The following is a 17385-nucleotide window of genomic DNA, read 5'->3' as shown; positions in this document are numbered from 1 at the left end:
CCGCGCGAGCCGGGCAGGGGCGGGGGCGCTGCGGGGTGCGCGGTCAGGAGGTGGAGGGGGGGGGGCGCGCTGCGAGTCTGGCCGGAGACAGCACTATTTATAAACTCCGGGGCTCCAGGACAAAGGAGGCAGATCGGAGTCCCCCACCCCCAACCCCCACAGCCCCAGCGCCTCCCCGGGCCCCTCCCCAGAGACTTTGATTTCATCCCCTCCCCGCCCCGGGCGGGCTGGCAGGTGCGGGGGTGGGAGCCGTCTCCTGCCGGAGCGGCTTTGCCAAAGGTCCGGCTGCTGACGTCGGAGCGCCCGCTCCTGTCAATGAACGGCAGCGGCAGCCTGGGGACTGGCTGGCAACGAGGCTACAGACGTCATCGCCTCCTGTTGGACGCGAGGGGGGGTGTCCGAGCCGCAGCTCCGGCTTAAAGGAAAACTATCCAAGTTCCAGGCAGCCGGGGAGCGCCGTTCCCGACAAGCACATGCACCCACAGCCCGGTGCGCGCGGGCACACGGGCGGGCACACTCGCGCACTCGCACACACGCACACTCAGACACGCACGCACCTTCGCACCCGTGTTCCCTATAGGTGTGCGGTCCAAAGTTGCGGCCGCAAGGAGGGTGAGCTGAGATGGACCGGTCTTCCTTGGCGCCTGGGCGAGGCTTTCCTGGAGACCCCCCAGAAGGACAAGAGGGCAAGAGGAAAGACCCCCTCGGCTTAGAGTTGTCTCCCCCCTTTTCCGAGATGACCAGCGCGAAATGAGGACTGCCCCAAGCCTTTGGGGCGTGCCTGCGGAGCGGAGCCGGAGCGAGTGTTCTTGGAGAGGTCGTGAACTCGGGCCACCCGGGCTCACGGGCAACTTGTTCTGCGCAGTTCTCAATGGAGCCTCGGACCCACCCGGCTCCTGGCTCGCCTGCTTCCCACCCCCCCTTCTTTGCTGCTCCTCTTTCTTTTAAATGTGTGAAGTTGAAGTGGAAAGCAGATAGGTGCTTCGCATACTTTGGCGGGTAAGTGGACTCTTGCTTTTACCTATTACTTAACCCTTGGGAGTCTGGAAAAACTAGAATCTAACCTTTTCCCTATGTCAAAAAAAAGTTATCATTTCCCTCATCCCTCTGGGCAATAAGGAAGTGCATGTGTGTGTGTGTGTGTGTGTGTGTGTGTGTGTGTGTGTGTGTGGTCTGGGGACATGACTCTCTTGAGGAAGGGATGTTGAGGGGAAGTGATTAAAAAGAAGAGACCCAAGTGGGTAAAACCAGAAGCCTGGAGGGGTGGCAGAGGAGGTGAGGGGGTCCGCAGCCAACTCCAGTGACTCCAGCCTCGCCCAGCCGGCGCTCCCAGCTCCAAGTTCTGGGGAAGGCTGCCCTCCAGCTGCAAAAGGCCGCGCTGCGAGCCTGGGTCCCAGAGGGCCTCGGGAGTCGGCCCCCACCCTCCTGGCTCCCGGGTTCTGAAGGGGGACAAGACCCCCTCCCCTTTCTGCCTCTGGGCTCTGCCGCCACTCTCCCGGGCCCACCCGCCACCTTCCCACCTCCCCCAGCCCCTTTTGCAAAAGCCCAGATGATGTCACGGCCAAGGAGGGGGTCTGTGCCCCTAGCACCCGAAGGCATCACTTTTTTGGCATCCTGCAGCCTCTTCCTTCCTTCCTTCCACCCAGTTCTCCTTGCAGTCCTCTGCAAATACTTCCTCCCCAACGCCACAGACACCCCCACCCCACTGCCCAGGTCCTCAGTTCTTCCCAGGCAGGGCCAGCAGTCCTGGTACCGGCGCCCACCCACCCACCCTCTCCTACATCAGAAAGAAACCGGCCAAGAGGCCAGGAACCTCCTCTCCCCGATTTTGTTGGGTCTCTTTTTCCTCTGGGCTTACCCTTCCAGGGGAAGGAAAGAGAGGAAGGAGAGAGGGAGAGGGGAAGAGAGAGAGAGGCAGGGAGAGAGAGACGGAGAGAGAGAGCACACAGCCCCCTAGACGTAGGTCTGCAGGAACCGCTCGTAGGATCTCAGTGCCCGCCTGCCCGCCAGGTCCCTGCCTCCGGCAGCCTTCCTGCTCCTCCGAAGTGCCTTCCCTCCTCCGGCAGCCGTCCCCCCAGCCCTCTTCCCGGCTCCCTCCCCTCCAGCTAACCCCACCTTCACTCTCCTCTCTGAGGTTGTGAGGGGGGAGGCTGGGGGTGGGGAAAGAGCACCCCAGAGCCCCAGCCCCGGCAGAGATGTCGAAGAAGCGCAAAGCCCTGGAGGGTGGAGGCGAGCCCCAGCTCCCGGAGGAGGAACCCACGGCCTGGTTTGAGGGCGGCTGCGAGGAGCAAGGTAGGGGGAGGGGGGGGGAGGCACGGGAAGGAGCCAGCCAGGGAGGTTTGGGAGTTGAGAACCTCTGCAGGAATGTTCCAGCCTTCCTCCACAGCAGCTGCCTTGTCGGAGCAACTTGAGCCCACTTTCCCCCCCACCCCACAGATGGGATTTTGCATGTGTCTCCGGGAAATTGGGGGTGGGCTGGGATGGAGCTGATGAGGCCCACACTGAGGACCCACCTTTGCCTGAACTTGGAAACTCTGTGTGGGGGGTGGAGAGGGGGCGGGAGGAGTTTGGGCCCCGAGGTTGCTGGCCATTCCCCCCTCCCATTCCCCCAGCTGCCTGGCCGTCAGGGCCCTGGGGGTGACAAGCCGCCCCACAGATGTGTGGCCTGCACTGACGTCTTGTGCAGGACACCTGCGTCTGCAGGGCGGGGTGCCGGGGTGTCTGGGGGCTGCCGAGGGCCCTGGGGAGGGCTGCTGCTTTCTCCCAGGCTGCTCTGGTCGGAGGATGCTCAGGGCTGCGTCATGTTGAATCCTGAGCCCCTGCTCAGCCAGACCTCCCTATGCAAGCTCCCCAAGTTGGAGGGGAGGTCTGAGGCCAATCCAGTGCTGGGCTGTGATCTCAAGGGGAGATGCTGGAGGTGCCAGCAGCCAGGGGACCCTTGGCCTGGAATCAGACCCATGAAAAAGTGAAGGTGGGGAATTTCCTAGGGAAGCCAGAGTAGTACTTGGATATCCGACTGCCACATGAAAGGAACCCAAACAGACACCTTTTATTTCACTGAAAGCAGTCTGAGTCTGGTTAAAGGTAGGCCCAAGTGAGCCAGGCAAGCTCTTTTCTGGGCTGTAGGCTAAAATACAAAGGAAATAGGAACCAGAGGCAGGTGTTTGGCTGCTGGTGGAGCTGTGGACGAGGAGCTGAGAGGGCATGTGGGCAATGCGCAAGGGCTCCTGGTTGGTGCTGCTCGGCGTCGGGGCAGGGCCAGGCACCCGGGGACTGGGTGTGTGTCTCAAGATGGAGCCCATGGCTCTTCTCCTTTGACGTCATGAGAGACACAAAGTCACCCAAGTCCTGGCTGCTCACAGAGCCTGGATGTGTGTGTCCACTCAGCACTGTATGTGGTTCATGTGCGTTCTAAAGCCAAGGTTCAGACCTGGCTGTCCCCTAGCAGTGGGATTTAAGGGAAGCAGATGTGAGCAAAGCCAGCCACTCACCCCAGAAGAGGTTGCAGCTCAGTGTCTGCCCGTGTTTTGACTTTCTTGGCTCAGTTACCATCTGAGAGCAGAAGTCAGTACCTTTCGTCCATTCATCTTGCTGCAAACATGGCATTCGGTAAGACATTCAGCTATTGCAATGACTGGTCGGTATTTTTCCACTTTTGGGGAGAACGACTCTGTATCACCACGGGTGTCTGACAGATTCATCAGTCCCATACTCAGCATTTAGTGTTGGCCTGAGGTTGCTCTCAAAGGTGCATACCGTGTTCCCTTGCTTAAGCAACTGGTGAAGCCTATGGGAACTGACGTGATCATCCTGGTAACTAACAACCTGTTTACATTTTTATGCCATTTTTTAAGAATTAGTGAATGCCTAGCTGCCAGTTATAAAAAGCAATAAGAACACTATTTTAACAAACATTTATCGTCCTCTTGGTGGAATTGTGTGGTATTAGAATTTAAAAGCTACATGCTGGAGGTCTTGCACCAACAGTAAGAAAAATCCCACATGCCCGAGTGTGGTAGGACCCGGCCGAGTATATTTTGCAAGCCATGATGGGCAGTAGTAAGTACCTGTATCTGTGGTATTCAGAGGTTATCATAATTTTGAAGTGACTTGCTGTATAGATGGGCTTTGTTCAAACTTGGAACTGTCTAATGTTTTTACTGTAGCCTTTGCTTTGGCATATAAAATTGGTACTGGATAATTGCCTATAAATACGTAACTGTAGAAACCATGAAGTGTGTGAATACTCAGATATCACAGGAGGGTGAATGCATTCACTTGGGAAGTGGTACCAGTGATGCTCACCGAATGCAGTGGCGACCATCTCTACGTTTACGGCAGTAGGGCTGTGGGTACCTGGACCACAGGAGACGGGAGGCCAGGTGGAGACCTGGGTCTGAGTGGCAGGTGGCTCTGCACTTGCGCTGAATGAGCAGGGACTCTCGCGCGTGGCTGAGGATCTGGGTCTTACCTCCTCTCCAGCTCAAGGTTGGTGTTTTCCCTCTGAGTCTTTCAGCCAAGCTTGACAACCCACGCACCAAACAGCAGAGAAAGGTGCTGACCTGGGATATCAGGAGGGCTGTCTTCTGAGTTCCGACAACTTGGAAGGCTGATGCGCTTGTTCATTTCAACCACTGAAAGCACATTATGGCATGTATTAGATTAAGGCAATTGGAAATTAAGTTTCAGAGGGAGCCACTGATTTCAAGACCGCCTGTCAGCAGGTTGGCTCGGTTTAAAGTTTTAAACAGCTGATAAGCAGGCAGGCTGCCTGGAGAGAGTGGAGGGGGAACTTTGAACAGAAGGACAGAAAACCGTTGCTCCTTTCCACGTCCTGCCAGCCTGCGCCCAGTCAGGAGGGTGGGTCTCCACTCAGGCCCCAGGCAGGGGTTTCCTGTGACGGCCCCTATCTTGTTTCTAGTTTCTCTCCTAGAGATTCCTTATGGGATGAATGAAGATGGTGAATGGGTCGTTGTGAACACACATGGATGGTTCCCTTTTTCTCTCTGACCTATTTGTTCATCTGGAGCGAGTGGCAAGTGAAGTGCCCTGTGCTAGTTGGGCTGAGCATTTCTTTGGCTGTCCATTGAAGTCATCTGGTGTGTGTGTGTAAAATCGTGACGATGGTCAGAATATGGTTCTCTTGTGGCTCCAACTTCTCTGACCAAAAAGTTCACTCTATTGATGGGAGGAATTTGCATGCAATGTTAAACATGCAAAGGTTTTGCCTTCACAGCTTAGAGGAACTTGGTGTGCAGATCTGCAGTGGCAGCCACGATTTCCGTTTTGTTTCTACTGCCCTTTGTGGCTTTGAACGTAGACACGAGCGTGTGTTAGAGTTTCAGCTGGCCGTGAAGATGATGGGGGCTATATGTCAAACACCGCATGGGATGAGGCTATGGTGGAAACACCGAATAATTATGTTTATTGGTCTTACCCCTTAAGGAGATACTTCTATTTTTTTCATTCTCTTCAGTTCAGTCGCTCAGTCGTGTCCGACTCTTTGCAACCCCATGAATCGCAGCACGCCAGGCCTCCCTGTCCATCACCAATTCTCTTCAGATGGTGCCTTTTCAAGGAATTCTTATTTACACAGAAACTTTGACTCACACAGCATTGCAGCAGTTGGGCTTCCCGGGCGGCTCAGTGGTAAAGAACCTGCCTGCCAGTGCAGGAGCCACAGGAGACGTGGGTTCCATCCCTGGGCTGAGAAGATCTCCTGGAGGAGGAAATGACAACCCTCTCCAGTCTCCTTGCCTGGAGAATCCCATGGACAGAGGAGCCTGGTGGGCTACAGTTCATGGGGTCTCGAAGAGTCGGACACGACTGAGCAACTGAGCATGCACGAAACCAGTTAAGGCTGAGCTCTAGGTTCTAAGCTGACTGCATCTACACGACCCCCTAAAGTCAGCTGAAGTGATTTTTTTCCTAACAGATTAATGGATTAATTTTTTTATTTTAAAGAACAACTGATTAGATTTTTATTATTATGGAAGATCTCTTGAAGAGTGGTTTACAGTCATGAATGTGAAAGAGAGGGCATGACCCCTGGAAGAAACTGATGCTAAAGAAAATCTCACAAGCACACATTCTGCAGAATCAAATAGAGTTATTGTCCAGGTGCTTGGTTTTTTGATTCTCTCCTTAGTTTCTCTGGCTCCCATCAGAAAGGCCAGGTTGCCCTGCGATGTGCCAAAGATGGTGGCGGGAGGAGGGGAGCTCAGGGGGAAAGAAGGACAGGGATACACAGTGTGGCATCCAGGTGGAGCCTTCACCCGTGCGCCAGAAAGGGAGTCCCGTGTGTCTGAGGAGACTTGCTGTCCCCTGTTCCTGCATCTGTAGCCTCAGAAGGTTGAACCAGATGACCTGGGGGGTCCAGTTTCCAAGACTTTGAATAGGATTGCATGAAGAAGCAAGTGGGTTAAACCATAACTGACCTCCAAGCTTAAAGTCTAGCTCACGAAGAAGATGAACAGCGGTTCTTACTGACCCAAAAGGCTGGGGAAGGGAAGTCATTTAAAATCTGCACAGTTTGGGCAGGCTGGTGGCTGGCGCAATGCTCTCTTTCCATTCTTTCCAGAACCACCAGGCACTCTGGTGGGGTGTGAACAGAGGGCACCTTCTCGTCTACGATTTCGCGGCAGCTCTTCGCCGTGCAAGCAGTTCCATCGAGGCACTGGTTCGCCAGCCCCTCCCTTTCACCACAGACACCCCTTCTCCCCTTCCTACCAGTGCAGACACAGGACTGCAGATAAATAGAGGCGAGAGCCACAAGGAGATGCTTCCACGATGGGCCTTAACCCTGTAAGTGGGACCTCGGCTTCTCAGCTAACCCGGAGTTATCTTCACCTTGTTAGGGGGAGGAAAGCTGCTCAACCGTGATGTGAGATGGTTGTTAAGAGCTCTTCAGCTTTCCCATTTCTTCCTGATGAGCATGGCATAGCAGTCACAGCTGTCACTCTCGCCATATTATGTACACGTGTACACACAGACATACATACATGTATACACACACGGTAAGAATGGTAAATATCACATGAGGGTATAAAGAATAAGAGGCAAAATATGTCTATCCTCCCCTAACCCCACTAGCCTTTCCCAAAGGTCACCAATGTGACCAGGTTGTTATGTCACTGACCAGCATTCTGGCTGTATACAGCCGTCCTTTAATATCCTCGAGGTATTGGTGCCAGAACTCACCGCGGATACCAAAATCCAGGAACGCTCAAGCCCCATAGTCAGCCCTCCCCATCTTTGGCTCAGCAAGTGCAGATCCACCAACTGTGGGTCATGTGATCCTGTTTGTATTTACTGGAAAAAGTCTGTGTAGAAGTGAACTCGTGCCATTGCTCAGGGGTCAACTGTACCGGGGTGCCTACTTGATACCCCTTCCTGAGACAAACGCAGGCATTCAGTGTTGACTCTTCCCCAGTCTTTCTTTGTTCACTTACCCTCGTATTGGAAATTTGCCGCCATATACGGATCTGCTTGGTTTTTATCGTCTGTGCAGATTCCGCAGCACAGTGTAACAGGCATTTCTGCAGTGATGCTCAGCGTCTGATTCTTCGTGACCTCATGGACTATAGCCCGCCAGGTTCCTCTGTCCGTGGGATTTTCCAGGCAAGAAGTGGAGTGGGTTGCTATTTCCTACTCCAGGGGATCTTCCCCACCAAATCGACCTAACCTGAAGCTCTTGTGTCTCCTGCGTTGGCAGGTGGATTCTTTCCCACTGAGCCATTAATTGAATTCTTGTGGGATTACTAGTCTTTCGTTTTTATAAAGAATGTTATAACAGACAACTACGTTGTATTTTTTGAGCACAAGTGTGAATGAGTCTTGGGGTCTCCCAGGTAAAGAACGTCAATGGCAAAGAATCTGCCTGTCAGTGCTGGAGACTCAAGAGATGCAGGTTAGGTCGCTGGGTGGGGAAGATCCCCTGGAGTTGGAAATGGCACCCACTCCAGTATTCTTGCCTGGAAAAATCCATGGACAGAGAAGCCTGGTAGCTGTAGTCCATGGGGTCACAAAGAGTCGGACACGACTAAGCGTGCATGCATGCACACACACACACGCACGTGAATGTACCTGCTGGTAAATTTCCAGATACAGAAGTGGGGTCAAAGAGGTGACAACCACCAGAACTCCACCAAAGGCCTGTTTGCCCACAGCTGCCCCAGTTTTCCTGTGCAGCTCGATCTACTCTCACTGTGGAGATTCTACTTCAGGGACGCGAAATCGGAGTGATTAGCAAATATAAGCACGCTCCTCGAGTCAATCAGTGGGATAGAATATTTGAGGTCCGAGCAGTACTAGATGTGAGGTGACTGTAACTGTGATGAGGTTCAGGATTTATGGGCCAGTGTTTCTTTTCCAGCGTCCTGCTTGGAGCAAATGCGGATATGGTACCGCGTTCTGTCCCTGCCAGCTACTGTCAGCAGGCGCAGGGTTTCGATTTTGCTGTAAATTCATGCAAGAACAGAGAGCGAGCCGTGCCGTTTAGCGTGCGCGTTATTAGAAAATAGGACATGAATGCGCTTCCTGAGGTGACCCATGGGAACCCTGGTCGGTGTAAGCCTTGCTCTTGAATTCTCTCATGACTGCAGTGATGTGTCTGGGTTTCATGACTTTTGTGCATTTTGTATACTTTGAGATTCTTAAATATTGACAGAGTATAAACTCGCAAAGGGCAGGGGCAGTGTCTTAGCTGGTGTGTTTACAGAAGGCTTCGTCTAGAACGGATAATTCCTGTCTTGCCCTTGATATAGTACATGTGACACAGTAGGCACTGGGTTTCTTAAGTGAAACGACCAATGTTTTTGTAACTCAGGCCACTTAAAGTGTTGAGTATTCTATTTAATAGTGACCATGATAATTCTACTTGTAAATGGCTAGAGATAAGGAGGAATATTTATACTGAGCTATAAAATCTTTCATTTGTGAAAGAACATTGGCTTTGAGATTAAGCACACACAGATGATTAAAACAGTGTTGCATATTTATAAAAATAGTTGTCCTTACGACTACATGAATTTTAAGACATTAATGCCTTGGACTAATGAGAGGGAAGTAGGAACAGCTTCTCTTCTCCCGCTTTCTATCTTGAAAAGGGTTTTATCGACAGAAAAACGATAGGACTCATGCAATGCCTGAGAGGCCCTCTCCCCTTCACCTGTGGCACCAGTGTGACAATGTGATACAACATTGGACTCCATTTCTGATGGTTCCCTGCAGACAGCTTTCAGATACCACCACCCAGCTTCCCGTCTGCTCCAAACCTAGGCCAGCTGATCCGACAGCCCACGTGGTCCTTCCCTTGGTGCCAGTGGGGACTCAGTCCACAAGAGCTCCAAACCCTGCACCGCCTGGAACCGCAGTGAAACCCACACGTGCTGGCTCCCAGGCCACTTTCAGACACATTTTCAGAAGTCTGCCCCTCTCCCCTAGCGAAGCCTCATTATGGGAGAGCAGACTTTCCCACACTCTCTTGATGCTTGTGTGGGATCACCGGTCTGGACATCCAAACCAAATTTCAGATGAGGGGGGTTCACCTCACTCCTGAGGGGCTAGGACAAACTTTGGCTATGCTGTCGTCTCCTCTTTCCCTTTCTCTTCTTTCTCGTGGGAGGATTATTATTTTTGGCTGAACCACTTGAGAGTTATTTGCAGACATTGTGATGACTTAGACTCCAGATTTATTTTCTAAGAGCAAGGCATTCTCCTAAATGACCACAATCCAGCAACCACACTGAGGATGCTTAAGCATTGATAGACTATTATCTAGTGGGAGCACATGTTCAAATTCCCCCAATAATAGTCTGTGTTCTTCCCTCTCGATCTAGGACTCTGTCAAGAATCGCGTGTGGCATTTAGTTGTCACGCTGTCTTTAATCTAGAGGCGCTCCATGACGTTGACAGTTGTGAAGAGTCCAGGTCAGCCGTCTTTTAGGGATTGCCAGTTTGGTTTCACCTGACGTCCCCTGATGATCAGAGTCAGGTTAACTGTCTTGGACAAGGATCCTCACTGCCCAGGTGACACTGCATGTCACATCAGAGGACACGCGATCCTGCCAACTGGCCCTGTCACTAGTGAGGTTGAGCTGGATCACCTGGTTGGATGAGATGGTTGGATGGCATCATCAACTCGATGGACATGGGTTTGAGCAAACTCTGGGAACTGGTGATGGACAGACAGGGAGGACTGGCGTGCTGTGGTTCATGGGGTTGCAAAGAGTCGGACATGACTGAGCGACTGAACTGAACTGAACTATCTCTGAATGTTATAAACGTTATATCCATGAGAGAAATCCCTAATGTATTCCACACACTTTAACATGGCAATATTTGCAATCCAGATATAGGATCTTGATAAGTGGACTAGATCTTATTCTTCATAGTAAAAGTCTATACAGAATTTTGATTCATAGAAATAGTTATTCCTACCTACCATGGATGTTGAATTTGATTCTTATTCATTTAAATAGTAAATTGTGCTTGCATTGCTGACTCTGAAGGAGGAGGTGTTGAGAATAAAGATGAAATATCCCCTGGGTATAGAGTCTTGAGTGAAGTTGCTCACAAGGAAGATCCTATTACTTCTGTTTGGGGAAGGATTGCCTGACAGGAATCTCTGCCTAGGAAGGTCCATAACTTCACTTTAAGAAGGGAAGAATAACCAGGAGGGCCTTGTTTTTTTCCCCAGACTAACCTTGAGCTGTCATGATTTTGATTTCTGACTCCTTTTTCTACATCAAGACTATCATTTGCTTGCCTTATCTGGGGCTTGCCTGGGCTAACTGTGAAATAGAAGGGGAAAGGGGCAAATGTGACTTTATGCCACCCCCTGCCCTGCAATAATAAAGCCATATTTAAATAACAGGTGCTGTAGCTGGCAGACAGCTTTCAGTCATCTTAACATTGAGCTATAGAACATCTCTCAGGAAAGGAATGTTCTTGGTTTGGAAAAATACTCTGATGCACAGCAACAGAGAGAGGTGAGACCCTGGCGCCTCGGGAGCAAGAGTTTTGGTTGCTCCAGCAAAAGGGAGAGTCCCTGAGTGTAAAGGAAAGAGAATGTGAGAGGGAGCAGAAAGCAGGGTGAAGGCCCCAACTCAGAGCAGGAGCCCTACTGTGGGGCAGGTGACGTGGGCACAGAGGCCATGGGGCCACTGGGGGCTGGTGCTCAGTGGACGCAGAGGCCAGGGGGCTGCCGGAAGCTGGCCCTCGGTGGACACAGAGGCCAGGGTCCGCCAGGGGCTGGCGCTTGGTGGACGAAGAGCCTGGGGGCCGCTGGGGGCTGGTGCTCGGTGGACACACAGGCCAGGGAGTCGCCAAGGGCTGGCTCTCAGTGAACGCAGAGCCCAGGGGCCGCCGGGGGCTGGCGGTTGGTGGCTGCTGGAAGCTGGAATGCTCTGCGTGTCCTCAAGTCTTCGGTAAGTCTATGGATTTCTTCACCATCTCACTCATAAATGGGAGCCAGTGAAGGGCCTGAGTCTCTCTCTGGGCCGACGTGGAGCAGACCTGAGGTGCGGAAGTAGCTGCCAGACCCAGGTGAGCCCGTGAGGTCTTGTGTCGGAGACTATTTTTAGGACTGCTGAGTATCTCTAGGTTGTTGTTGTTGTTGTTCAGTCGCTAAGTCGTGTCTGACTCTTTGCGATCCCATGGACTGCAGCACGCCAGGCTTCCCTGTCCCTCACTATGCCTGGAGTTTGCTCAAATTCATGTCCATTGTGCCAGTGATGACATTCAACCACCTCATCCTCTGTCGTCCCCTTCTCCTCCTGCCTTCACTCTTTCCCAGCATCGGGGTCTTTTCCAATGAGTCAGCTCTTCACATCAGGTGGCCAAAGGATTGGAGCTGCAGCATCAGTCCTTCCAATGAATATTCAGGGTTGATTTCTATTAGGATTGACTGGTTTGATCTTCCTGCTGCCTGAGGGATTCCCAAGAGTCTTGTCCAGCACCACAATTCAAAAGCATCAATTCTTCGGTGCTCAGCCTTCCTTATTGTCCAACTCTCACACCTGTACATGACTACTGGAAAATCATAGTTTTGACTATACAAACTTTTGTCAACAAAGTGATGTCTCTGCTTTTTAACACACTGTCTAGGTTTGTCATAGCTTTCCTTCCAAGGAGCAAGCATCTTTTAATTTCGAGGCTGCAGTGCTATTCAGGGTAAATCTCTCAATTCCAAACCCTGACCGTAAGCTGTCTTTGGCCACATCACATGTTCCCCCAACTTGAAGTTCATTTGGAGCTCTTTGGTTGTAGTCACAGCTGAGTCTCCTGTTCTAAGTATGGTGTCACCTCCGGCTTGACATTTAGTAAAAGATTGCATGGCATTGTTGCAACCCTGGTTTCGCTCAGACCCAGTGGATTTCAATAACCCAGTTTGAAATGATAGGGATTGGGTCCAAACCAGCTGCCTATCGTAAATGATGAAGTTGATAATTAGTCTGTATAAATAGCAGTAACTTACAGAGCAGGAACAATTTCCTTTAACTTCATTAGGAATGTCCGGAGCATATCAGTCAGTTCAGTCGCTCAGCTGTGTCCGACTCTTTGCGACCCCATGGACTGCAGCACGCCAGGCCTCCCTGTCCATCACCAACTCCCAGAGTTTACCCAAACTCATGTCCATTGAGTTGTTGATGCCATTCAATCACCTCATCCTCTGTCGTCCCCTTCTCCTCCTGCTCTCAGTCTTTCCCAGCATCAGGGTCTTTTCCAATGAGTCAGCTCTTCACATCAGGTGGCCAAAGTATTGGAGTTTCAGCTTCATCAGTCCTTCCAATGAACACCCAGGACTGATCTCCTTTAGGATGGACTGGCTGGATCTCCTTGCAGTCCAAGGGACTCTCAAGAGTCTTCTCCAACACCACAGTTCAAAAGCATCAATTCTTCAGTGCTCAGCTTTCTTTATAGTCCAACTCTCATGTCCATACATCACTACTGGAGAAACCATAGCCTTGACTAGACGGGCTTTTATTGGCAAAATAACAGGGAAAAGTAATTTGTCATAACATATAAGAAAAATTAATTACCGATGGATAGCCAGAGAAGGCAATGGCACCCCACTCCAGTACTCTTGCCTGGAAAATCCCATGGATGGAGGAGCCTGGTGGGCTGCAGTCCATGGGGTCGCTAAGTTGGACACGACTAAATGACCACTTTCACTTTTCACTTTCATGCATTGGAGAAGAAAATGGCAACCCACTCCAGCGTTCTTGCCTGGAGGATCCCAGGGACTGGGGAGCCTGGTGGGCGGCCATCTTCGGGGCCACACAGAGTCGGATACGACTGAAGCAACTTAACAACAACAGTAGCAGCAGCATGCTAATTTAATCCGTCTCCCTCTCTGCTGAATATTAAGCTCTTTTCCAGCCCATTCCTTTCAGTGTTTGCTCTTCAGTCTCGGTGGTCAGACCTGAGGTCATTGTCATCTGATGGTCTCAAGTGCACGAGAATTGCCAAGTGGAACTGAATGTTGCAGGGACAGGATTTCGTGAAGTTCATGAAAGTGATGTTGGGAATAGCTCCCTTTATGGGCCAAGTCATTAACCTTGAGTTAGAGGAAAGACACTGGCGAGGGTCGCTCAGGCCCTGCTGTGATGCGTTCCCATCCCACCCTAGCCTCTCTGCCAGGCGCCTGAATTGCCGCCTGGCCTGTGCTCAGTGCTGGCCACCCAGGGTCCACGAGCCCGGGGTCAAACTGGGCACAGGATGGCCCGGGACAGACTGTTGGCCGAGACTTTCTTATTGTGCTTACTTTGTAACAGTCTGTTTCCCCCATGAGAATACGTTCTTGATTAAGACAGAAGCCTGTTCGGTCTTTATTCCTAGTGTGCCTCTCCCAGTTAGAGTATAACCTGGCAGACATTGGGTCCTCCTTAAACACTTGTTGAGTAAATGCATGAAGGAACAATGGAAGGCCCTTTTTAGGAGAACTTTTCTGTGGACTTAGGATGCCCAGGATGTAGGCAGGAGAGGGCTGAGGTGGGCTTTTGCTGGAGTGCCCTAGCTGTGCTCCGTGCCCCCAGCTGTCTTGCTTCAGCCCTTCCTTGCTGTGAGTCCCTCTCAGTTACAAGTGGTGAAATCCAAAGGGGACTTCAGTGGGAGGGGCTCTGCAGGGAGTCCCTGGGGGTGGGTCGCAGATGGAGCGGAGGGGGCCTCCAGCCTTGGACGTGGCCCCTACACCTGCCTCCACCTCCCCTCATTGACGAGGCAAACTGCAGCTCCAGGTCAGACCTTAGGACCAGAGCAGAGAGGAAGGAAGACCTTGACACTGCTGGCCTGGCCTCCACATCCCAAAGACAGAACTTTTCATGTGACGGATGGGGCAGGGTCTACTTCTTGAAGGAAGTAGGTACATCAAACACAGTGGCCACCTGGGGCTCCCTCCCTTGCAAGCGCGAGCAGCCCATCGCTGTCTCTTCTCCTGCAGGAAGGTTGCCGCCCCCTCTCCTTGGGTGTGAGGGTCTGCTGCACTGCGGTCCTGAAGAGGTTTCAGTGTGGTAACGCACGTGCCAACGTGTGGTCAACTAAAAGTATCGATGCAGACTTGGAGACTTGCTGTCTTTGGTGTTCCTCCCATCCCACCCCTTACGGCACCCTCCCATTTAGCTAAACTGATACCTTCTAGGAATAGTTATCCAGACATGAGTATGAATAAGCTTCAGGACCTGGTGATGGACAGGGAGGCCTGGCGCGCTGCAGTCCATGGGGTCGCAAAGAGTTGGACATGTCTGAGCAACTGAACAGAACTGATGGGGTACTTACCAAGTTTCTTCTTCCCAGAACTCCTGTTCTCCACTCAATCTCTCTTTCTGGAAGCCTGCATCCTTGGAGGTCCTTCTGAATGTCTACCTCCTCCGTGAAGCCGTGGCCATCTCCACAAGGGGAGGGAGGTAATTTTTCCTCCTGAATCTAGAATCTGGAGTTCTCGGTGGCCTTAAGCACTCACCACATTCTGCATGGCATGAAGGTCATTTCAGTTTTGGTACCCTGGTGCCCTCTCCTTGGCCTCAAAGATTCTGGAGAAGAGGACCTCTTTCATATGCCTCCTTCCAGCCATTAGAATGATCAGTGGCAACACTAACCTTACCAGTGGAGGGAAGATGAAGAAAACCACCCATGTATGTTTGCATTCATAAGAAGCTGTGCATTAATTCTTAGTGACACTCTATATATGGTGTGGAAAGCAATTCTAAAATTGTTACAACTTTTGTAGCTTTATTTAAGAATTACTTATAATGTAGTAGACTGATTTAAGTGGTATTTGGCAGATAGTAGAAAGCATAAGGGTAAAACATTTTCACGTCAATGGCTGGTTTACAGGGTGGCTAATTCATAAGCAAAAATGCTTAAGTTCTGCTAAGAAACTCTGTGATGTTATTGAAGAAGGAGATTGCACAGATATCCAAGAGAATGAACTGTGAAGTGAAACTGCTCAGTCATGTCCGACTCTTTGCAATCCCATGGACTGTAGCCTACGAGGCTCCTCTGTCCATGGAATTTTCCAGGGAAGAGTACTGGAGTGGGTAGCCATTTCCTTCTCCAGGGGGTCTTCCCGACCCAGGGATGGAATCCAGGTCTCCTGCATTGCGGGCAGACGCTTTACCGTCTGAGCTACCAGGGAAGTATGGAACTGTGATAAGGATTAAAAAAAATTCACCTGGAAATTGTTACTGTATTTGTAGACTAACACTGGTAATGCCCAGCCATTGCACTTTTATTTGGACACTTCCGTAAAGGTGCTGTCTTCACCTGTGCTTGGATGGGGTGTGTGTGCTAAGTCACTTAAGCCTCCTCTGTCCCTGGATGGGGTGTGTATTAAGTCGCTTCAGGCTCCTCTGTCCATGGGATTCTCCAGGCAAGACTACTGGGGTGGGTTGCCATTTCCTCCTCCAGGGGATCTTCCTGACCCAGGGAGCAAACTCCTGCTTTGGCAGGCAGGTTCTTACCACTAGCACCACCTGGGAAGCCCCATGGTGGTCTTTAGTTACTGATGTTGTGAGCCTGTCTTCATCTTTCAGGGGCACGTTGCTGTATAATGTACATCTTTAGACTGCCAGGGACTGTTGGAGGTTTCTTCAAAATGTTTATTTCTTGAAAAGATTTTAAGCTTTTGTTCATATAATACCCTCCTTTGCCAACTTCAGTGATCCTCAATAAACCCTCCTTGTATCTCTCCCTCGCAAAACATGCTCGGGCACCCTCAGAGCCCTCAGCTCCACCACATTTTGGAATGGTCTCAAACCAGTGCTTTTTCAGATTGTGGTAGCAGTCTATTTGTGAGTCATGGCATCTATCTTTAGTAAGCTCAAATCATATTTCTCAAGACTGAATGGAGTGGGGGGAAGGGAGGGAGCGGGGTGAGGGGGCGGGGACAGGGAGACGGCGAAGGAGGGGAGGGCAGCGTGATGGTGGGCCCAGTAGGTGGCAGGTGCTGTTCAGTGGCGTGTGTGTGTGTGTGTGTGTGTGTGTGTGTGTGCCACATCTGGTTTTATTTTAAAATGAACTTACTGTGAGTTGAAAAGGTCATAAATCCCTGGCCTAGACCACATTTTATAATACCTTCCTGACAGCGGATAGCCCACAGTACCAGAGTTGTTACGGGTCCTTGGCCAGGGGTGAAGAATCCTCCTGTGATGCAGGAGACCCGGGTTCAATCCTTGGGTCGGGAAGATCCCCTGGAGAAGGGAGTGGTAACCCTCTCCAGTACTCTTGCCTGGAGAATCCCATGGACAGAGGAGCCTGGAGGGCTACAGTCCATGGGGTCACACAGAGCTGGATAAAGCTGGGCATGCATGCAAAGCCAGGGATTATCTTGGTGAAAAATTGAATAAATAAATCATTCATGATTCAATGCAAATCTCTTTGGATTCAGGACCACCTCTAAGAGGGCTCTAGACTGCCTGCGTTAGCTGGAAGTGAAACCCAGTAACACAGCGGCATCTGCGGGGCTCAGTCCCAGGTGGGTTATCGCATCCCTGTCTTACTGTCAGCTAAGACTCCCGGGAGAGCCTTGGTTCCCCAGCGAGACTGGAAGCATTTTCAGGGCGTGATCAAGTCTTCATTCCAGTCGTTCTTCCAGGAATGGGCACTGAGTAGCTGTTCAACAAATGGTTTTACGTGAATGACCAAGAACCTGGAACACACCTGAGCGGTGGGTGCCCACACAGAGGTGGAAGGTGAGAGGGAAGGAGGCCAGGAGGCCGGGGAGAAGGGCCACGTCTGGGTGCTTCCATCAGGGCAGCGGAGAAGGCGGTGCAGGGAGCCTGGGGCCCCTCTGGGTCTTGGCCTTGCCCAGGGGCAGTCCCCACCAGTGGCTTGAATCCTTGTTTCCCTGTTTCTCCACCTGGTGCGTAGACAGAATGTGCTCTG

The 17385-nt window shown here is 51.4% G+C and overlaps 1 protein-coding gene across 1 annotated transcript in view; it reads left to right on the top strand.

Moving 5' to 3' along the window:
- Positions 1 to 418: 418 nt before the first annotated feature.
- Positions 419 to 17385, top strand: part of PDE10A (phosphodiesterase 10A) — a 581099-nt gene continuing 564132 nt past the window's right edge. Inside the window, exon 1 of the mRNA XM_042253703.2 lies at positions 419 to 999. The gene's annotated coding sequence lies outside the window, so the exon portion shown is untranslated. The remainder of the gene's footprint in view (positions 1000 to 17385) is intronic.

The sequence above is a fragment of the Ovis aries genome, chromosome 8 (genome assembly GCF_016772045.2).
Source record: "Ovis aries strain OAR_USU_Benz2616 breed Rambouillet chromosome 8, ARS-UI_Ramb_v3.0, whole genome shotgun sequence".
Classification (NCBI taxonomy): domain Eukaryota; kingdom Metazoa; phylum Chordata; class Mammalia; order Artiodactyla; family Bovidae; genus Ovis; species Ovis aries.
This window is presented reverse-complemented; position numbering and strand designations above follow the sequence as displayed.